Raw genomic sequence first — 20576 nt, 5'->3', positions numbered from 1 at the left:
TCATTGACACTCAGGCACATGTGACACGTAATGGAGAGCTGAAAACTTTAGCCAGCGGTCCTTTTAAAATATAATTAAATCTCAGCCATTTCAGACCATGAAATCGTTCAAATATGTGGCTGCTCATACCACTAAAAAAAGCCTAAAATCCCAGCCACCTGCCTCTTTCTTCATCTTTCTCTCCCTTCCTGTGCCTTAGCTGGGGAGGCCAGGACTCAGGGCAGGCCCTGGCACTCGTGTCTTGGTGCACTCGGCTGTGAGGTCAGGGCATCACAACCATGGAACGCGGAAGGCCCTGCTCTGTTAGCTCATTCAGATTCCGTTCCACGTTGCAGGGAGTATTTTGTTGCCTTTAGTCCCTCATTAGATTAGACACAGCTGCGGTAGCCTCTTCTGTTTCCTATTTCCTTTGGCAAGAGCCCTAGAAGCGCCCACATTCGCAGAGGTGAGGAGTGAAGAGCTGACTTTATTTCCCCATCTCTCCAGCCCAGAGCTTTCTGCTGTCCTGGCAGGCTTGGCGGTGCTGTGCCCCCATGGCCTTGGTCATCTGTGCAGGTGGCCCTTCCCCCTCATTGACCTGGGCCCCTGGCACCTTGATGGTGTAATTGGGGGCCAAGGCAGGGAGGGGAAGCACCTCTGACTTTTTATTTTTAGGGGATTTTGTTGGTACCTGTGCCCTTCGCTCTTGTAACGGTTTAGGTCCTCTTGGCAGAAACCTTCTTCACAAGGTCCGTTCCCACCTCTGGTAGATTCAGGGGTGCTCTGTTGTCCCCAAATCCCTTCTCTCACATTTCTCATTTTCAGTGCCTCTGCTTGTCGAAAGCTGGGCATTGGCTCCTGAACTACATTCTAGAACGGCTCTTCAGAAGAGGCTGACTGTGATGGACACTCACCCTCCGGGGTGGGGGATGGGTGCTCACTTTCTGCTCTCCTAAAGGAGCAAGGTGATGGCGAGGCTGAGTCTGTGGGGATATTAGGGTCAATTGGCTCCCGAGGAGTGTCATCAAGTGCAGCGGGACCGTTTGGCCTGCTTTCCAGGTCATCCACTGTGAATTGGCCTCATTTTCACGTTATCTTTTCCAGCATGGAATAATTCAATCTTCAGGCTCTGAGCTCTGAGGGAAGATTTAAGAATGAAGTCATCCATCTCTTTCTGTGCCCTTCCTGATCTGCCTTAGTACTGGCAGAGAATAGGGTAATGAGGCCTGTTTTGGAGAAACTTCTGGGCTCTCTGAGTGTCAGCTGTTCTCATAAAGCCGGGGGAAGGTGTGTCTTTGTGTTTTGCCCTCTCTTCCCCACTTCTTCCTTCATTGGTTTAGGGAACACATTTGACAGTCCCTCGCAGTCCATGCTATGGCCCTGCCCTCTCACTCAAGCTATAGTGGCCAGCAAAGGAAAAACAATCAAGTCATTGGTGAGAAACATGTGGCTCATCTGAGAGTTCTGTGGTGGGGCTGCTTGGCCAGACCAGGCCCTGGGCCTGACTTCCTGCATCATTAGGGGTGAGGGAAGACCACAGACTGTTTACATAGCTTCAGAAACGGCACATGTGCTTAAAAATAAGGCTGCCCAGCCTTCAAAATGTAAAATTTACTTGCCTTTGATTCAAATGACACAAATTCCCTGTGTGACCCTTAATTATCCCAAGTGCCTCAGACATTCTCTTTGGTGCTTGTCGGTCTACAAGAAGACCTGAAGAATATCAGCAAATGGATAATTTAGACCAGTTGATAAATAAAATCGTCAACATGTGTTTTATAAGGGGAAAAACCAGTGATTTCTTAAAATGATGTACAGGTGGGGCAGCCCAGCTCTTCAAACAGCCTGAGCTTTGTTCAGAAGTTGAGAATTTCCCCAAGAACAAGAATCTCAGAACTTGCTAAGTTGCTTAGTGGTAAGATATATTTAACTTCCTAGTTTTGAACTGCCTGAAGATAATACCTAGGTCTCTTGTCAACAAGAAATGGTATGTCAGAGAAGTTAGTCCTCTACACCAGAAGGTGAGATTTTTAGTGTCTCCTTCCTCCAATAGCCCCAACATGGAGCCACGAGTAAGCATGAGGCCATTGCACCAGCTTTTCAGAGCCTTTGGCTTAGCATCACCAGGCCTCCTTTTATGAGGGAGCTTTAATGTTCCTTGCGAGCCCTTCCTTTGGCTAATGCTACCTGTGCAGCTGAGACAGGACCACTCCGTTCCTGCTGGTAAGATGCTGTCCTCTCAGACCCAGCAGGACAGCCAAATATATAACAGCTCATGCCTGTATGTCCACAGGGGGATTCATTTTAGACCAACCACTGTATTTCTGATTTAGCCTCAAACTGGACTTGGTTGTCCAGTTTTTTTAAAAGATTTATTTATTTATGCATACAAGAACCGGGGTACAGACCGGAGGTGTGGGTGTGAGAGGATCCACCAAAGTTGGGGACAGAACAGGCAGGCTGACTGAAATACACTGCGGAGGGGAGCAGCGGGTGAGACAGGAGAGGTCTGCTGTGCCATATGGGTTAACTTGTGCCAATGGGTCATACATCCATTTTAATTGAAAGTAGTGAACAATGTTGTTACACTACTTCAGTCAGCAGGCGTCACACCATTTCTAATACAGTATGACTTTTACACCTTTGAATTAAAAAACGATCCAACTTTAGCAAGAAATAAATGAAGCTGATAATTATCTGGCACCTTTAGGTGATGTGCTCAATTTGGATGATTTAGAGCTTCAGGTGGATTTTACACTGTGGAGTATGAGCCGCGTGCATGGCCCATGTTCACCAGGTCACTGCCACTTGACACTTCCTCTTTATATACACTTCCCTTTACTGGCTGCTACAGTGAGGCAGAAGCTCAAGTATGTTTACATTTGAAAAATGTACATTTTTTGAATGGCTGAGACCACCTGAGACAATTCTTAGAAGATTTGGTGAAGCTGGCTAGATGTTTTCAGATTGCTTTCTTCTTGACTGAAGGCCCTTAGAATTACATGTTGAGTTCAGTTGGATACAATGGGTTCTTGTTGAATTTTTTTGTTCTTTCAGAAAAAAAAATTGATGTACGCTAGCTTGTGCTCATGGAGTGCTTCCTGAGCCTCTGTGAAACGGGCCAAGGAATTTAATAGAAGGTGGATTTCTTTTATGCAAGGAAAGAGGCTGTGCATTTTAAAGTAGTGATTTCCTCTATATACTTCCTTTAAAATATTTCCTCCTTTTTGCAGTAGATCATGTGTAAGACGACTAGCTTTTTAGATAAAAGGAAATAAAATTGGCATTGCCTTTTTTGCTGAAGAAATCTTACATGCCTACTGTAGTGTCCCTGAACTGGCATGAGGAACACAAAATTGTCATGTGTAAGCTCTGGAAGGGACCTCGGCGGTCATCTGGTCGACCCCCTTAACTTACAGGTGTCTTACAGGCAGGCGATTGGCCCACAGCCTGTCTGTCTGTCACACAGGGAGTGGGTGGTGTGGCCCAGATAAGAGCCCAGTCTTCCTAGCTCCAAATTCATGTGCTCTTTCCAATCTTGGCTGCCCTCAGCTTTTTACTTTGTTGAACAGTTGGGCTTTTGGTAAGTAGAAAATTATCTCTGGTTTTTTTTTTTTAATGCATGAGTGACTGAGATGGAAACAGAAGACTATGTTACAGAAATACTCTATGGAAGAACTTGAAATATAAATAAAATTGACTTTAACTCAGCATCCCCCTTTTTCTCATGACCAAAACTGAAGTCTAATAGAAAATATTTTTCACCTTCTAGAGCCGAAGAATCGATAACAGATGACGACAAGAGGAGGTATGTTTGGTACTGAGACTGACTTTAATGTGAATAATTTTGACCACCTCTTAGGGATTTAACATGTCATGGATTAATTTAAGTCATGGATTTAATTGAACACTGTAGCACATTCTCAATAATACAGATTCCACCAGGAAAACATTTGACGCTGAGGATACAGGAAGGAGCATGAAAAAGAACTTGCCCAGAATCCACAATCTTGGCTTCGGTCTGGCAGGCTTGGTTTTTGTCCTCACATGGCCTTTCAATCTTGTGGCCTTTGACCATTGGAAGTGTTAGTTTTCATGATTGGGGGACTCCCCCTTCATTCTCTCAGCCTCCTGTGTCCTCTCATCCCCACCCTGGTTCATTGCCCTCTACTCCTTAGCTCTCTTCCTACCTTTTGTGTTTCTGTCTGCCAATAGGACAGTGTTTTTTTGGTGTGTCCATAGCACCTGATACCATGTCGATCTCTCTGAATTCTTGATAAATATTGACTGATTTAACAGTATCCTGCCATTCTCCTATTTAAATGATAACATCCATTTCTCGTTTTAAGTAGAATATCTAAAAATTGTACTAACTTAATACAATTTCCCCCTCTTGATATATACATTTATATACATATACTGTTATTAACATAAAAAAAATAGTTGTATGTTCAAGGACAATAGTATCCTGACTTTAACTTTTAAAGTCAGTTAATGTTTAATATAAACATTATGTTTAGTTAGTTTATGTTTATATTATCAAGTATATCAAGTTAATATAATATTGTTTATATTAACATCAAGTTATCCGATGTTTAATATAAACAATTCTATAATTGTTTGAAGTCCTCTGCAGAGATAAAGTACCCTTTCCATCCATCTGACTTTTCTTATCTGCTGCTTTTCTTTTAGAAACTACGGAGGGGTGTATGTTGGCCTACCATCTGAAGCTGTCAATATAGTCTCCAACCAAACAAAGACTGTACGAAAAAGTAAGTAAAATGTGATATTTATTGTCTCTATTTTTATGTTTTGTGAAAAAATATAAAACTTGTATTTCAGCTTGTCTGACTCAACCTACTTATTACTTAGTTGCAGCGAACTGTGTAAAAAAGCCATGTATCTGTATGTTGTAATCATTTGGTGAAAGTGGTGCTGAGAAGATGGGATAATTCCAGAGCAAAAAAGATAGCATCCGTTTGTGGTTATGCTCCATGGATATTTTAAATTATTTGCTAATTTCAGTGATGATGAGTGTGAAAATGAAAGGTAACATTTCACTAAGTTTTTGCAGAACAGAATGGTAAATTCTTGTAATATGTTTTGAAGATGACTCACTGATATTAGTCTGGGGGTTGCAGGAAAAATGACTGCCTGTGTATAATGAAATGAGGGTTCTTTTCCAAGTTTTAATAGTAATTGTGGGGCTAATGAAGCCCCTTTGCTAACAAGCATGACTACAGCCTTGTCACTAGCTTCTTGCTTAAGTAAATCTTTAAGGGAAGCTGGTAGTAAAGAGTGCTGATTGTACAGTTGTACAATCCTCTAATATGTAGTATTGAAGGAATATTAATATATCTAATATGCACACAAGGCAGCACTACATTATTTTTTAACATTTTATGTTTATTTGTTGCCAATTGCTTCTTGTCTATGATTTAGATTAGCAGTTACACATGTCACTACTTTTTATAGTTTTATATGAACTTGGAATATATTTTTTATTCTGTGACCATTTAATTTTTCTTAATTTTCTCTTTAAGATTAGAAGAAAATAGTATCATGACTCATGACCAAGAGGTACTGTATATCTTTCTAAATAATGTTATATATTTAGCCTTGACAATGGAAGAAACATAGCTAGTATTGCTATGGATTTCTGAAAAAAGTCTTGAACTTCAAGACAGGGGGGCGTCTTATTTGGGGTGAAGCCTGTAGAATTGAACATGTTTTATTATAAAGAGGTTTTCAGTGGCTTGATCTATTGTCTTTGCTGCTCTTCCCCACCCCCCACCGTTTCATTTAGTTTAAAATGCAACTTTATTTAATAAGAGCAAACTAAGTGTCCACCTGAAACAACAAGGTTAGGACTTTGGAAATGTCGGGGAGATACTGGAGAGGCTAGGACTGGTAAATAGATTAGGATCAATGTTAATTGTTTGGCAATAGCCTGGGATTAGTTAATATACAGAGAAGAAAAGTATTGGTACCTAAACTCTGATGGAGATAGGTAATCATTAATATATAGAGATGCAGGAAGAAGAATGAAATCATAGGCCAAGGAAGAAGAATGAAATCATAGGCCTTCTTCATTTTCAGGAAGAAGAATGAAATCATAGGCCAAGTTACAGGTTGGGTATTATAAAACATGCTCAGTGTGGACAGAAGAAATGATTATCCAAAAGGTGAAGCACTGGGCATCTGGGATCCTGGTCAAGAGCTTGGAGTTAGAATAATGATAAGATGAGCAAGAATCAGGACAGAAGAAAAAGTGACTTTCATTTACTAACCACTTTCTATGTACCAGTCTCTAAAAATTATGAGCAACAGATCCACATAGGCAAAGACTCTTTGTTCACTTGGTCTAACTCTGATCATTACTAGATCCCAGCTTTCAGTATTGCTGACTGACATCCGACCTCTTGAATCTCAGTCATCAGAAATTCTCTTGTCTCCCGAGGTAGCCCATTCTTGGCAGCCTTGGATTTGTATTTCACTGGCTAGTTGGGCAAGTTACTTTAGCTTTGCAGCCTCTATTTTGTAATCTGTGAAATAGAACTAATGCTTGAATGAAGGGTTATTATTAGGATTAAATATGGAACAAGTGATAGTGTCTGCTCTCATTGCTGTGATCGTGAGCTTCACGATCATCATCATCATCAGAGTAATCAGAATCCAGCCACTGGCAGTCCAGCCATTGGTAGCCATCTAGTAGATCAAATCAGATCAGTACTGATTAGATGGAGAACCAACTTCTTGCCTAGATACAATACTGGAGCTGGTGCTTTGGATGGGGAAGGCTCATTGAATAAACTTACAGGCAGAGAAATGAGCTTTCCCACTGTGGGAAGGACACAGAAACTGGCACAAAATTCTTCCTAATAAGAACTATACCCATCTCTGGATGTCACTTCTTTGAAGATATTATCATAAGGCAGCAGCATTTTGGAGATTTATTAACTAGTTACTCATAACTAGGTAATGACAAATTCCGTATTAGGATGTTGAGTTCTCTTTGTGAAATTGTTGGAGATTTCCTATTTCTAGTATTTTTAATAGAGTTCTAAACCTCCATATAGATGTCTAAGTTCCCTGCTAGTTTTTCCCTGTGCAGGTATTCCTTTGTTATTAACATCGGCGGGAAAGGTAATCTAGTTGAAATAAGCACACATTACTGTTTACCCTCCTGCAAAGAGGATATATTTTAAAAAATCTGGGGATAGAGGAACGGGGTGCTGTGTAGACAGCTGTCAGGTCACGCAGAAGCTCTGCTATTAACACTGGATCTTAGACACATCTCTTCCCTTCTCCTAGCCTCCCTCAGTTTCAGTTTCTCATGGGAGAGTTATGCAAGATAAATTATCAACTTTGTGTGTGGTTCTAAAATTCCCTGATTCCCCGGCTGCCGACGAGGGTCCCACATGGCGTGCAGACCTCTCCTGCCGTGCCTGCTGCTCCCCTCAGCAGTGGATTTCGTCAGTCTGCCTGTTCTGTTCCCCGCTCTGGCTCTGGTGAATTCTCTCACCCTCCCGTGCTTCCCTGATAACATTTTATGAGTATTGCTGCTAAGCCAGCCCACATAACTTTAGACAGCTAGCTAGAATATTTCCTTACTGCACATGGCTATAAATATACATTATTTTATTCCCATCCCTCTCCTCAATTTTCCTCATTCTGTAACTACTAAAAATAAATTTGATCTAGACTTTCTTTTGCCTCCTATGAATTGCCTGAAACATGCTCTAAGTTGAAGGACTGTACTTTGCTTTAGTTCAAAGGTCCTCGGTGGTCCTTCTCTCCAATCTGTCTGAAGTCCTGACTTTCTTGGCTTTAAATTATCGGGCACACACCCTGATGAGGACTAAACCTTTGAAGAGAAAGACATTTTGTGGAAAGGATGGAGACACATTTTTTTGACAGAGCTTGTGAAATCACTCTAGAAATAAAGCTACTGGACTTGCTTGTTGACTAAAGTTCAAAGAGATTTGGTAACTTTCTGAAAACAAATGTGGAATGATTTCGGAATCTCTTAAAACTACTTTTATCATGATACAGATGTATAGGTTCTGCCACAGAGGACTAAAGGGTGAAAATTATGCCCCACTTAGATGTGTGGAGAGCTTCTAGCTCAGGGGAGCTTAAATAATAGCACTTAGTCACCTATGATGTGCTAACTACCCCAGTCCCTCCTGGGAGAGGAAGATCGATGTGATGGCTGTACCTCTCCCAGGAGGGCCTGACCACGTGCAGAATGGATGAGGTGGTAGCCGAGCAGCCTGTCTAACTGGAGACATGGGGTGTTACCATGTTGCACTTCATCTCAAGTTTTCTAGTCTCCATCTCCCCTGGAATTTGTCCCTTTATATAAAGATCATCTGTGTTTAGCACCACACTGGCCACATATTAAATTTTAAGTTAATCTAAAGTAAACATTGAACACATGTTTTACTTACATAGTCAGCAAGGTATTTATAGGCTTAACGCTGGTATATTTTTTTATCAAAGTTGTACATTTTCAAGCCCGCTAATTCTTTTCCTTTTTCTGCTTGTTGTCTTCATAGCACCCTTATCAAGATCTGGAAAGAATTTCTTCCCATGGGACATTGGAACGGGCACAGACATTCTAAGAAATTCTAAACATTCTCCTGTTCTCCTGGCCACCCACCTTCCCCAATAGTCTTAAGTCTAGAGTCTAGTTAAAACCGTGAGCACGTGTTGGCTGTTGTCCTAGGTAGGAATTGGTCCAACAATACACTCGGACGTGGAACTTTCTGTGGTACATCTGTAACAGATGAGCTGATGCTGTTTGGGTCTGCTGGGCTCCGGCTATTGTGGGCCCCCCACCACCTATGTCCTGGCCATGTGCCTGGCTCATGAAGATCATGTCTTTTCACTGATACTTTTTGATAGTTTTATATGATGAAATCCTTATACTATTTATAACTTAAAACAATAAGGCACTATAAATAAATTACCAAAGGTAATGTATTTGTCTGTGATCTTTCACTCTTCTTTACGTTAATTTTCAGCTGTAAAATTGTTCATTTGATTCTCACTGTGACTGCTTTCCCTTTTCCACGGCTTGATTTTCAGTTATTTAAATGTCAGAATTTCCTGCATAGGGACGTTGTATTACATGGCAACATTTAAAAATAAACTGTGGAAACGTGCATGCCATTCGCATACCTTGATTAGCTTCCTATCTTCGCTAGCCGAGGCTTCTGGGATGGCCCAGGCTTCACTGGCGTCGAGCGGCCCGCGTGCCCTCGGTGTGTTCACGGCATCTCATCACGTTCATTCGATACTATTTTTGAAGACTTGTGACTAATGGTTAGTAGGATGTTTGGAAAGTTCTTAATTTGCTAATAAGCACGTGTGTCCACTCGGTAGAGCAGTGTAAATTTTTCAATCAACCAGTGTATTTCAATAATTAAAACATTTATATCCTCTTTACCTGGATTTCTTAATCACTTGTCAAAAGAACGCATTCAAATGTGACATGGAGACACACAGATATATCAAGAGAGAAAGGGAGTGAGAGCACTTTGGCGCTCACATAGCCCTTCTCTAAATTTATCTTCTCTAAATTCAGTTTCATCCAATTGCTCCAAAGATATACTGAAACCATCGATGTCTTTTTTGTTGCTAGCCCCTGGGTCAAGCCAAGGCCAAGCCTAGATTGTGGCATAATCTTTCAGAATGAGGGTGCGCAGGGGTGTCAAGGCAGTGTCGTGTGACATTGCCAATCATTGTTCATTGACTTTTATACCTGGTAACCCCTGACCCCTCACCCTAGGGCAGTATCAGGCTCAGAGGAGTGATAACAAGGGTCCATTGAGCGTTGACAGATGAAAGAAAGTCCTTTCATTTGCTTGTAACCAGTCACTTATATATATATATATATATATATTCAATCCTTGAAGCAATCTTCTATACTTTAAGGTAACAGAAAAGTACTTTGTATCAATTTCTTCTTTAACAAGAAGCATGATATCTGCAATTAAGTTTTCTCTGTCTAATGTCTTAAAACACCCTGGGTTCCAACCATGTGGCTATAATGCATACCTCTACTGACCTCTGGTGGATTCCATTTCTAATAGCAGCTGACTTGTTTCCTTTCACTATTTTGATGGGAGTAATTCATAGCTTACTTTCCATGAGGTGTTCATGGATTCCAGGATCCAGCAGTTTCTTTATAATAGCACGGAGTTTATATGTTGGCTTGTCCACTTAATAGCTGTGGATCTTGGGCCATTTACTTCACTTTGTTTCTCAGTTTCCTAATCTATTAAAGTAAGGACACATTAACAATGGTAAGGTGGAAGGCTAATATGTATCAAGCACTTACTACATGCAATGCATTAACTTACTGGGTTTCCACAACAGACATATAGTAACAAATATTATTTCCATTGTTAGAAATGAGGAAACCAAGAGTCCAGAGAATAATAGTTCCTACTTATCAGAGAAATGTAAAAATCAAGTGAATTTTTATAGGCAGCAGCATCAGAGAAGGGCATGACATGGAGTCAGTGCTCAGAGACAACATCAGCATTACTGTGAACAAGTCTGGATCTGGGACAAAGTCATTGCTTTGCACCTGTGGATCCTTGTTTACACTTGGATTACTCTCATTTGTGACACAGGCCAGTTACTTCAATAATGATACACTACATCAAGTAGTAAGCTGTGTTTGTTTATGCATATTTTTTCTAGACACTATTCTTAAGTCAGGACATAGATCTCATTTCTTTAGGGACTGATATGTGGTCAACCTATATCATTCTTGATTGTACTGGGGAAATCCTGGCATAGGGGAATGCAGAGGAAGAGGGCAGTTGCAGTAATGTCAGCTTGCAATGGTCTGGAGGTGAATGGGACCCCTATACAGTTTCCCAGGTATGGGGAGTGGGGACGAGGGAACCTCAATGGTTCCCTCTGTTCGCATAGTTCCTTTGGGCACCCACTTCTGATCTACCCACTCAGCAAATGTATACTGAACCCCTCTGTGTCTTACACTGTCTTAGGCACTGGCCTCTCCCTCAACTCCCCTCTATGAAATTCATCTTCTGCTGACACCAACAGAAATAAAAGAAGCAGGGACATAGATTAAATTGGGCATGCAGCCAACACATGGATTTTCTCATGCACATATTTTAACATTGCCTTTTAAAAAGAAAAAAAGGTAGTGTTAAGAAATTCAATAGTGAGAACATTTTGAACTTTCAACTTTTGATGTTAATTTTGATAGTTCAAAGGGCTAACACAAAATTAATGCGTTGAACTTCTAACACATTAAGTTTAAGGAATCGAGTCCAGTATTAATGAGGTGGGAGGGAATATATTTTGGAACTTTTTTTTTTTTTTTTTGGTTTAATAAATGGAGCACGTGGAGAGCTGAGGAAGTTTTAGAGAACACTCAGTAAAATCTGTTTTAACTATTTTTAGTCAAAACTGAATTTATTAGAGTATATTAGGAGTTCAAGAATTGGGAGGGATGGAAAAGGAAGGCAGAGAGTGTCAGGCTCTGAGCCTGGAGCCCTGGAGCATGCCAGGGGCTGCTCAGCTCACTCATTGCTGTTCCCATTCATGATGCTGGGACTGGATGGATACCTCAGAACCTCAGAATGACTTTATTTATAAAAAGTCTTCACAGATGTGATTAGTTAAGATGAGGTTATGCTGCATTAAGTGAGCCCTAAGTGTCCACTGTAACTGATGTATTTATAAGAAAACAGAGGCACACAGGGAGAATGTTTGGGAAGATGGAGGTGGACCTCGGTGATACAGTTGCAAGCCAGAGGGTGCCAGGATTGCTGGGAGGCACCAGAAGTTGGAATAGGCAGCAAACGATTCTCCAGAAGAAGTATGGACCTGCTGACTCCTTAATTTTGGACTTCTTGCCTGAAGAACTAAGGAGACAATAAATTTCTGTTGTTTGAAGCCATCCATTTGGTGGTACTTTGTTATGGCAGCCACAGGAAGTGGGTTGGAGAATGTGGCTTTCTCTTTGCTTTGAAAGTGCCTTAGCTGTGAACAGATGGACTTTCCCACCCAGTCTTAAAAGCATTTCCCATGGAAATGCAAATCAAAACTACCATGAGATACCATCTTACACCAGTGAGAATGGCACATATTAAAAAAACTAGCAACAACAAATGTTGGCGAGGGTGTGGAGAAAAAGGAACTCTCCTGCACTGCTGGTGGGAGTGCAAACTGGTCCAACCACTATGGAGAGCTGTGTGGAGATTTCTGGACCTACTAAACACAGAGCTTCCATAGGATCCAGCAATTCCACTCCTAGGTATTTACCCAAAGGACACAGAAACATCAATTCCAAAGAACACCTGCACCCCTATGTTTATAGCAGCACTGTTTACAATAGCTAAGCTATGGAAACAACCCAAATGCCCAAAAACAGATGACTGGATCAAGAAGGTGTGGTCCATATACACCATGGAATATTACGCAGCATTCAAAAAGATAAACTCATGCCATTTGCAGCAACATGGATGGCGCTGGAAGGGATCATGCTCAGTGAAATAAGCCTGAAAGAAAAAGAAAAATACCGGATGGTCTCACTCATAGCAGGAATTTAGAAAACCTAAATAAGGGACCAGGAAAAAGACGAATTACAATAAAGTAAAAATCAAAATCAACAAGCAACTGTAAACCAGAGACACACTACAAGGGGAGGAGGGGAGGGGAGAGATTAGGGTCAAAATAAGGGGGGTGGAACCAATGGGGAATATAACCAAAATGAAAATGCATATATTGTGCAAAAATGAAAAATTATGTAAGAATTATATAAAATAAAATATATTAATAAAAATTAAATAAAAGCATTCCCCATGGGTAGGCTGGCTCCCAAGGAGGAAGATTAGCTGAGCACATCTAGTTCCTCTCAGAAATGAACTAATCAGAAGGGAAAGATGAGAGGTAAGAGGGAATCTAGCTGAAATTCCTGCCCTGGGAAACCTGAGGAGCAGGGAACAACAGTTCCTACCTAACAGTGGAGTGCAGATGCCAATTTTCAGCCTGCACAAAGTTTTTCTAAAAATATTTGAGTCCTTATCCAACATTGGAAAGTTGGAACATTTCATGTAAACTCCAGATTTCATGCTGCTCTTAGAAAATGGTCTCAGTGGGCCATATTCCCATAAGGCAATGACTGACTATTGCTGCAAAGAGGGACCTTCTTGAGGTTGGTGCAGGCTGTGCAGCTCCCCACTCTCCCAAGACTTCTCCCTGGCCTGTGACACTCCTTTTTGTTCCTGCCTGGTGCCTTTAGACATTTTGATTTAGGATTCCCAGAGTGGATATTAAGATTGTGAAGAGAAAAAGAGCTACCTTGGAGGCTGCTGAAGTCAGTAAGACAGTGGCTCCCATCTGCTGGAAGAGCCCTGTGCTGAAAAGTACAGGAACCTTCCACGGTCAGCTGGTCCCTGCCAGGTTTAGAAGTTGTGAGAAGGAGCGTGAGTAAAGGCCTCATTGTCTCCTGAAACCATTAGGGATACTTTTAGGATAAGGGATTTCAAGTAACCTTTGCTCCCTCCATTTTCCTAAACACGGACAGCTGTAACCAAATTAAATTAACTCTGTAAATTAACTCTCTGGATGGCTGTAAATTTATGAATCGTGCTTCTTTACCATAAGCTAAGTTTGTTAGACACCAACCTCCTTTAGTTATCTGAAAATATTTGAAACCATAGATGCCTTTTTCCTTTGTTAAGAACAAAATGTAGTCTTTCTGTACCCTTTCCTATCTAAATGGAGACCAAAAACTCTGAAGGTGGGGGCGAGTCATTGGAGAAACCTGTTCTCCAGGGCTAGGGTCCTCAGTTCAGCTCTGAATAATTTCTTTCATAAGTTTCTCTTATACCAAACCTTGAATTTGCCTCATAGTGGTGATTATTTCAGTCAACAGAACACAGACTCCGGAGTCAGGCAAGTCTTGTGTTCAACTCTGAGCTCAGTCACTTCCTAAATGTGTGAGCTTGTACATGTTACTTCACCTCACAAAGCCCCCTATTTCCTCTGTTGTACAACAGGAAAAATAACAGAATTTACCTTAAGATCCTGGTGTGAGAATTCAGTAATGTAAACACTAGATTTTTTTAAATTAAAAAATATTTATTTTGCTGAGGTAACATTGGTTTGAAACACTATATGTTTTAGAGGTACAGGCTCACACCTCTTCAAATGTCTGTCACCACACCACACCCACCACCAAAGCCCCCATAATCCTTCACCTTAGTTCACTGTTCCCCTCCCCTTTGCTCCCTACTTCCTTTCCCCACCCCCACCCCCTCTGGCTGCATCAGCTCTGCAGTCAGATTTCTAGGATTTGTTTTGGTTTAGTTTTGTCTGTTCCTTTGTTTTTGTTTCTTTATATTCCACATATGAGTGAAATCATCCAGTATTTATTTTTCTTCTGTCATCCCCTCCAGTTTAATCCATGTTGCTGTAAATGACATGATTTTATGTATTTTTATAGCTGGCTAGTATTTCATTGTGTATGTATGCCACAACTTTTTTTTCTTTATTTTTTCTATTAATTTTTTTATTTTTTTACTTCATAGATCATTAAGTCACTCATCTGTCTTTGGGCACTTAGGTTGTTTCCATCACTTGACTATTGAGATAGTGCTGCAGTGGAAATAGGGGTGCATCGAGCCCTTTGAATTAGCGTTTTGCCGTCTTCAGGTGGATACCTGGGAGTGAGGTTGCTAGGTCATACACGAAGTCTACTTTCAACATTTTGGGGTACCTTTATACTGTTTTCCATAAGGTCTGCACTAGTCTACTTCCCACCCACAGTGCATGAGGGCTCCATTTTTGTCCACATCAGTAGTTGTTTGTTTTTTTTAATCTGAGCTATTCTCACAGGTGTGGTATCTCACTGTGGCTTTGATTTGCATTTCCCTAAGTAACAAGGAACATTTTTCCATGTGCCTATTGGTCAGTGTATGTCTTCTTTGGAGAAGTGTCTATCTAGCTCTTCTGTCCGCTTTGTGATTGGGTTCTTTGCTTTCTTGTTGTTGAGTTGTATGTGTTCTTTGTAGATCCTGGCTAATAGCCCCTCATGGGATATATGATGTACGAATATTTTCTCACATTCGGTAGGATGTCTTTTCATTTTAATGAAATAATTTCTTTTGTTATGCAGAAGACTTTTAGTTTGACATAATCCCATTTGTTTAATTTTGCTTCTGTTTCTCTTGCTGTTGTAATCTGGTCCCCAAAATCATCAGTGGAGTCAATATCATAGGGTGTTTTTTTTTTTTTTTCCGTGTATTTTATGGTTTCAGGTCTTATAACCAGGTCTTTAATCCACTTTGAATTAATTTTTGTGTGTGGATCAGAGGTGTTTTTTTTAGTGTGTGTGTCCACATGCGAGGCATTTAATAAATGCCAATAAGTGGGAGCTGATCTTATTTGAAAAGTAAAGTGGGGCAATGTAAGAGGGAGCCTGGAGGAGAGACAGCCTCTGGCCTGAAGTGTGCTTTGTCTGGTTTAGTGCTGCCCTAAACCATCTCACCAATTTTCAGAAAAATATTTTAATAAGCCAGCTTCCAAGGAGCTCCTTTTGTGCAGTAACTGGTCCTATAGCAGTTTTGGGAATTAGAGGTCCAATTAAGGTGGTTTTCCCTCCTCCCCCAATTTTATTCTCTCCTGGAAGGAGGTTGCAGGGAAGCAGGAAACTCTGGATCCCATCCAAATACTTTGATGTCTGGGTTTTAAAATAACCATCATCTTAGCTAGCTTTCCAGACTTCCTAGTTGCCCTCCAAGGACAGCTTTTGCTCTGATGGATTGCTTCCTGGGGGGACCCAAATAATGGAAGATATAGGAGAACCTAACTGACTTCCAATAGCTTATTTTAAGGTATAGGTGAGAAACCAGCTGGAATTGGGGTAGAGGCAGGGTGGCGGAGAGGAGAGTTGTCTTTTTTTTTTTTTAAATGAATGACATAGACACAGTGAGGAGACCACCAACTTCTGAAACGGTTGCAAGATACAAAAAACCCGACTCAATCAAGTTCTTGTACAAAAAAAAATTAAATTTGTTTGGAAGAATACTGGAATATTCCATAGACCCCAAGGACTATGAGATTTTCAAGAGACTTGAACCGGGAACTGGAAAGTAATCACATGCAAGATGTGAACTGTTGATACAACTTGATTATTGGTACAACAGATGGTGACCTGGTTTTTCAAACATCAGGTATTGAACGAGCCATCATTTCTCAACTGGTGTGAAAGTGCCTCATTTATCCCATTCTAATTTGTGTGTGTGTTTGGTTAATTTATGGCAAAATTCTACTGCATTTCTTCTCCACAGTTGTGATGGCTTGAATTGTGTCCCATCGAGGAGATATGTTGAAATCCTAACCAACAAGACCTTAGAATATGATCTTATTTGAAGATAAGGTCTTTACAGAAGTGCTCAAGTTAAAAAAGAAGCCATTAGCATGGGCCCTAGTCCTATATGACTGATTTCCTTTATAACCAGGGGAAATTTGACCTCAGAGACAGCCATGCACAGGGGGAAGAGAATCATACATAAAAGGAGGGCTGGAGTGATGCATATGTATGCCAAGCAATGCCAAGATTGCCTGCAAGGCACCAGAAGCCAGGAAGAGGTGGGAAGAGCCTTCACTTCAGAGGGCGCCAACACCTTAAGTTTGCACAAATAGCCTCTGGGGCTGTGAAATAATATTTTTTTCTCCCATATTGTGGTACTGCTATGGCAGTCAAATGCCTGTGTGTAATTGTGGTACTTTGCTATGGCAGTCCTAGCAAATTGTGTTAATTGTTATAGATTTATAATTAAAAATGCCTGATTATTAAAAAAATGCCTGATTATGTTAATCCCAGAAGGAAAATTTTAAGATGGTAAAGATTAGAACCAATATAAATGCTGAAGATTATAATCTAGAATATAATTTAAAATTAATTTTAATTATTTAGAATGTTCATTAAAAGGCACTCTTGAAATGGGAACATTTTATTACCTGTCAATTATAGCTCAATAAAATTGATTAAAACAAACAGTAGAAATAACACAAACTAAGATATATTACATAAGAGAATTTAGTGAATGGGGCCACCACTTGCTTTTTAATATATGTTGCATGTTTTATGTATACTTTGGGCCAGAGCTCTGCATATATTTGAGATTCTTATGGACTGGGTCTCATCGACTTAAGGGGTGGGGGATATACATTAATAGTTGGAAATAATTTGGGCCAGCTCTCATCTGCTTGCCTAAAACTTATAATCCGTGTGCAGGTCATTCTCAAGCACAGGCACATGAGGCTCTGTCATAGCCTCACAGATTAGCTGGGAAGTGATAGCAGAACATGTGGAGTTGTGACAATATAATGTCAGAGATCATTTCCATATTTAAGTTTTTGGCATAATTCTGACTTTAGTAATGTGGAGCTCATTATACTGCCATGCCTACAGGAACAGCTAAATCCTTATTAAAGTAATTGAAAAATTCAATCTTGAATTCAACATTCAAAACCAATTAGAGAGTGTTGGAATATTTCCTGAATATCTGATTGGGATTTCTAATAATGAAAAAAGTCATTGAATGTTTCAAGATACACTTGAAAACTGTTCTGGTTTTTAAAAACAAGGAAAATTTAAATTGGATGAAGAAATTGTTCATCAAATCTCTTGTAAGGCAACATTTCATAATTAAGGGAATCTGAGCATTTATTAGACCAGAAATTCATTAGACCTACTTTCTTTCAAGTTCTGGGCCTGTTCCATTATACTGAGATGGCAACTGAGTTATTGAAAAACTGTTATGTGTGTGTATACAAATACATGTTAAGTGAACTGTGGTAGCAATGGATTTTGTCTGCCTGTAACCCTTTCTTTTCCCCCTGCATTGCTAGCAGAAACCTGTTTCCTCTGGGGATCCATTCCTCATGGATGGGAAGAGCCAACTTCTTATTTTCCCTTAGCATCAAGATGGTCGCATGATCCTCACATTTGGGGAAAAGTAAGAGTTTCCCAATTTTCTCTCAATTTTTTTAAACCCTATAATCCTCCCTCTGAGAAAGGCACATGACCTAAGACTTCCTCCTGGAATTTTCTCCAGAACTTTCAGGGCAAAATAAAAGCATTCTTTTATCCTCTAGGGTCATGAGCTTAACTGTACTTTCTAAGCCTGGAACCCTGGGACCATCTGTCCCTTTGCAATGGGAAGGTCTCTTAGAGTAAAACCAAGGTCTCTGAGAATAAAACCAACTTGAGGAGAGCAGTTGCTCTCATTCGCAACATAAAACTTACTGGTAAGGTATAATTACTGATAACTTGCCTGATAGTGAAAATTAGGATCATTTGTGCAGCTGTACAGCAGCAGTAGTACCATTCACAATAAGAACAGCAACAAGAGCTACAACAGTAACTACAACAACAAATGCAGATGCTGAAGCTAATGTGAACTGAACTGTGCTGTATTATGCAAATTTCCATGGTATACGTTATTAGACTCATCAAAAGAACCTCAGTCAAACTCACTCACAGACAACTTGGTATTAGAATGATACATTTGCATGAAAAATATTACTTTATCTCTGCATTTTTTGCATGAAAGTTTGGATAACATTCATTTAGCAATGTGTTTCCTTGCTAAAAATTATATGAAAATGACTATGTTGGGTGAGCTCTCAAGGCATTGCTAGCCTTGAAATCTTGAGATTTAGATATCCTTCTCTAGACTGAGTGGAAAAAAGAAATATATAATAAGAGGAAGTATTAGTCTTACTTATTTGTATTTTTTTTTTCGTTTATTTATTTCTGGACTAACTACTCTGTGTTGGTCTTCCACTAAATTGTGAAAGTAGGGAAGAGGCCTCTTTTGTGGATTCCTAGGAGCCTGATGCAGGGAGGAATTGCTCAGAGAAAATGGCCAAATAACTTTTGAAAGGCTGTAAGTGGAGCTTATGCAGACTCTACTCTTTATAGTAATTCATTGTGAAAGTGTTTAAATTGCTCTTCCTACCAAGAGCTGTTTGGTTAGGGACAGACAAGCTGATTTGTTTAGTAATAGTTTTCCTTCCCTGTCTCTCTCCCTTCTTTCAATGATGAAGAGAATGACTGATTTCCTCTTATTAACAACACCAAGGTGTTGTTAATTTCTGAAACCTTCCTCTATTGCCTCCATTTAAACACTAAGAGGTCTTTGTGCTGTTTTCTCCACTTGCTTTCTCTCTCTGAGAGGAATTAGTTTCCCACTCTGAATTTGCTCTGAGGCAGAATGAACCAGAGAAATAAATACAGGGCAGGAATGGCATGCTGAGAGGGAAACGTGGCATTTGTGCGACTTGTCATCTTCCAAGGCTGACATCTCATGGGCTGAGTAACAGAAGCACTGACCATGAACAGAGCTCTGGCCATATGCCAGGCTCAACCAGGCCCTTGGTCTCATTTAATCCTCACAAGAATCTCTGAGGTAAATACAGTTATTATCCATGACCTCTGTAGGCTGCATTAGTCATTCCCATATTCTAGTGTAATATTCTGTAATGTTCCCTCAGAGCATCTACAATTTGGAATTGTGTACATTCTCCAGGGGAATGTAAGCTTAATAATAACAGGATCTATGTCTATTAATGATGGATGCCCAGACCCAACACAGTGCCTGACACGTAGCAGGTGCTTAGCAAACATTTGTTGAATAAACAAATCCTCATTTAACATGGAGAAGTTAAAGCTCAGAGAAGAGAAGTATCTTTCTCAAGACTGCACATCTAGCAAACAGTGCAGCCAGTGCTGGCACCCATGTTCTCATCCCTTTGCCTCTCTGCAGAAATGTTCTCCCAGCTGCTTCACTCTAGGTAGAGATGCAACTACATCCACTGTAGCATAGCTGAAACATTGTGTTAGGTGAGTAAGCAAGTCCCAGTGGGTGGGAATTGGTAGAGCAGAAAGAGTAGACCCAGTATCACTGTGAAGGAGATGAAGTTGACATTTAGTACTTACCCATGGTCAGTCCCTAGTGTCTGACTTAAGTTTAGACACTGGAATATAGTCACCTAATACATAATTTTTCACAGAAGCATTTGAAACATAATAAGGAGTAGGTATTTAAATGATAGTAATGACTGTCTTGACTTGAGATCTCTAGCAGTTTAGCTGATTACTAAATCATTGTTTGGTAGAATGAGAGAGGTGTGTCAAAATCTCCCAGAGTTGGGCCTCCCCCGTGGTGCAGCAGTTGAGCGCCAGGCTGCGAAGCTGCCCACAGCCTCTGCAGCACCAGTTTGATCCCTGGCCACCGGCGAGGGTCCCACATGGCGCCAGACCTCTCCTGCCGTGCTTTGTCAGTCTGCCTGTTCTGCTCCCCGTTTTGGCTCTGGTGAATTCTCTCACCCTCCCGCGCTTCTGACTGTACCTAGTGCTTGTATAAATAAACTAAATAAAAAATCTTAAAAAAAAATCTCCCAGAGTTATGTCAGATTTATGATTTCTCTGTATAAGTATTTTTAAATTCAATTTCTGCCATAAGTATTTTGAGTACATTTTATTGATTTATACGAGAGTGTGTGTGTATATTCCTGTTTATGTCTTTTTGGAA

At 40.4% G+C, this 20576-nt stretch overlaps 1 long non-coding RNA gene across 1 annotated transcript; it reads left to right on the top strand.

Annotated features, from left to right (window-relative positions):
- Nucleotides 1-295: 295 nt before the first annotated feature.
- Nucleotides 296-8904, top strand: LOC119247345 (uncharacterized). Its single transcript, XR_005125724.1, has 5 exons — nt 296-445; nt 3752-3787; nt 4672-4751; nt 5523-5559; nt 8541-8904. It is a non-coding gene; the product is annotated as an uncharacterized LOC119247345 (long non-coding RNA).
- The last annotated feature ends 11672 nt before the right edge of the window (nt 8905-20576 follow it).

Source organism: Talpa occidentalis, unplaced genomic scaffold (assembly GCF_014898055.3).
Source record: "Talpa occidentalis isolate TD23 unplaced genomic scaffold, MPIMG_talOcc4v2.1 talOcc4.16, whole genome shotgun sequence".
NCBI lineage: Eukaryota > Metazoa > Chordata > Mammalia > Eulipotyphla > Talpidae > Talpa > Talpa occidentalis.
Note: the sequence above shows the minus strand (reverse complement) of the source record. Positions and strands in the feature narration are given on the sequence as shown.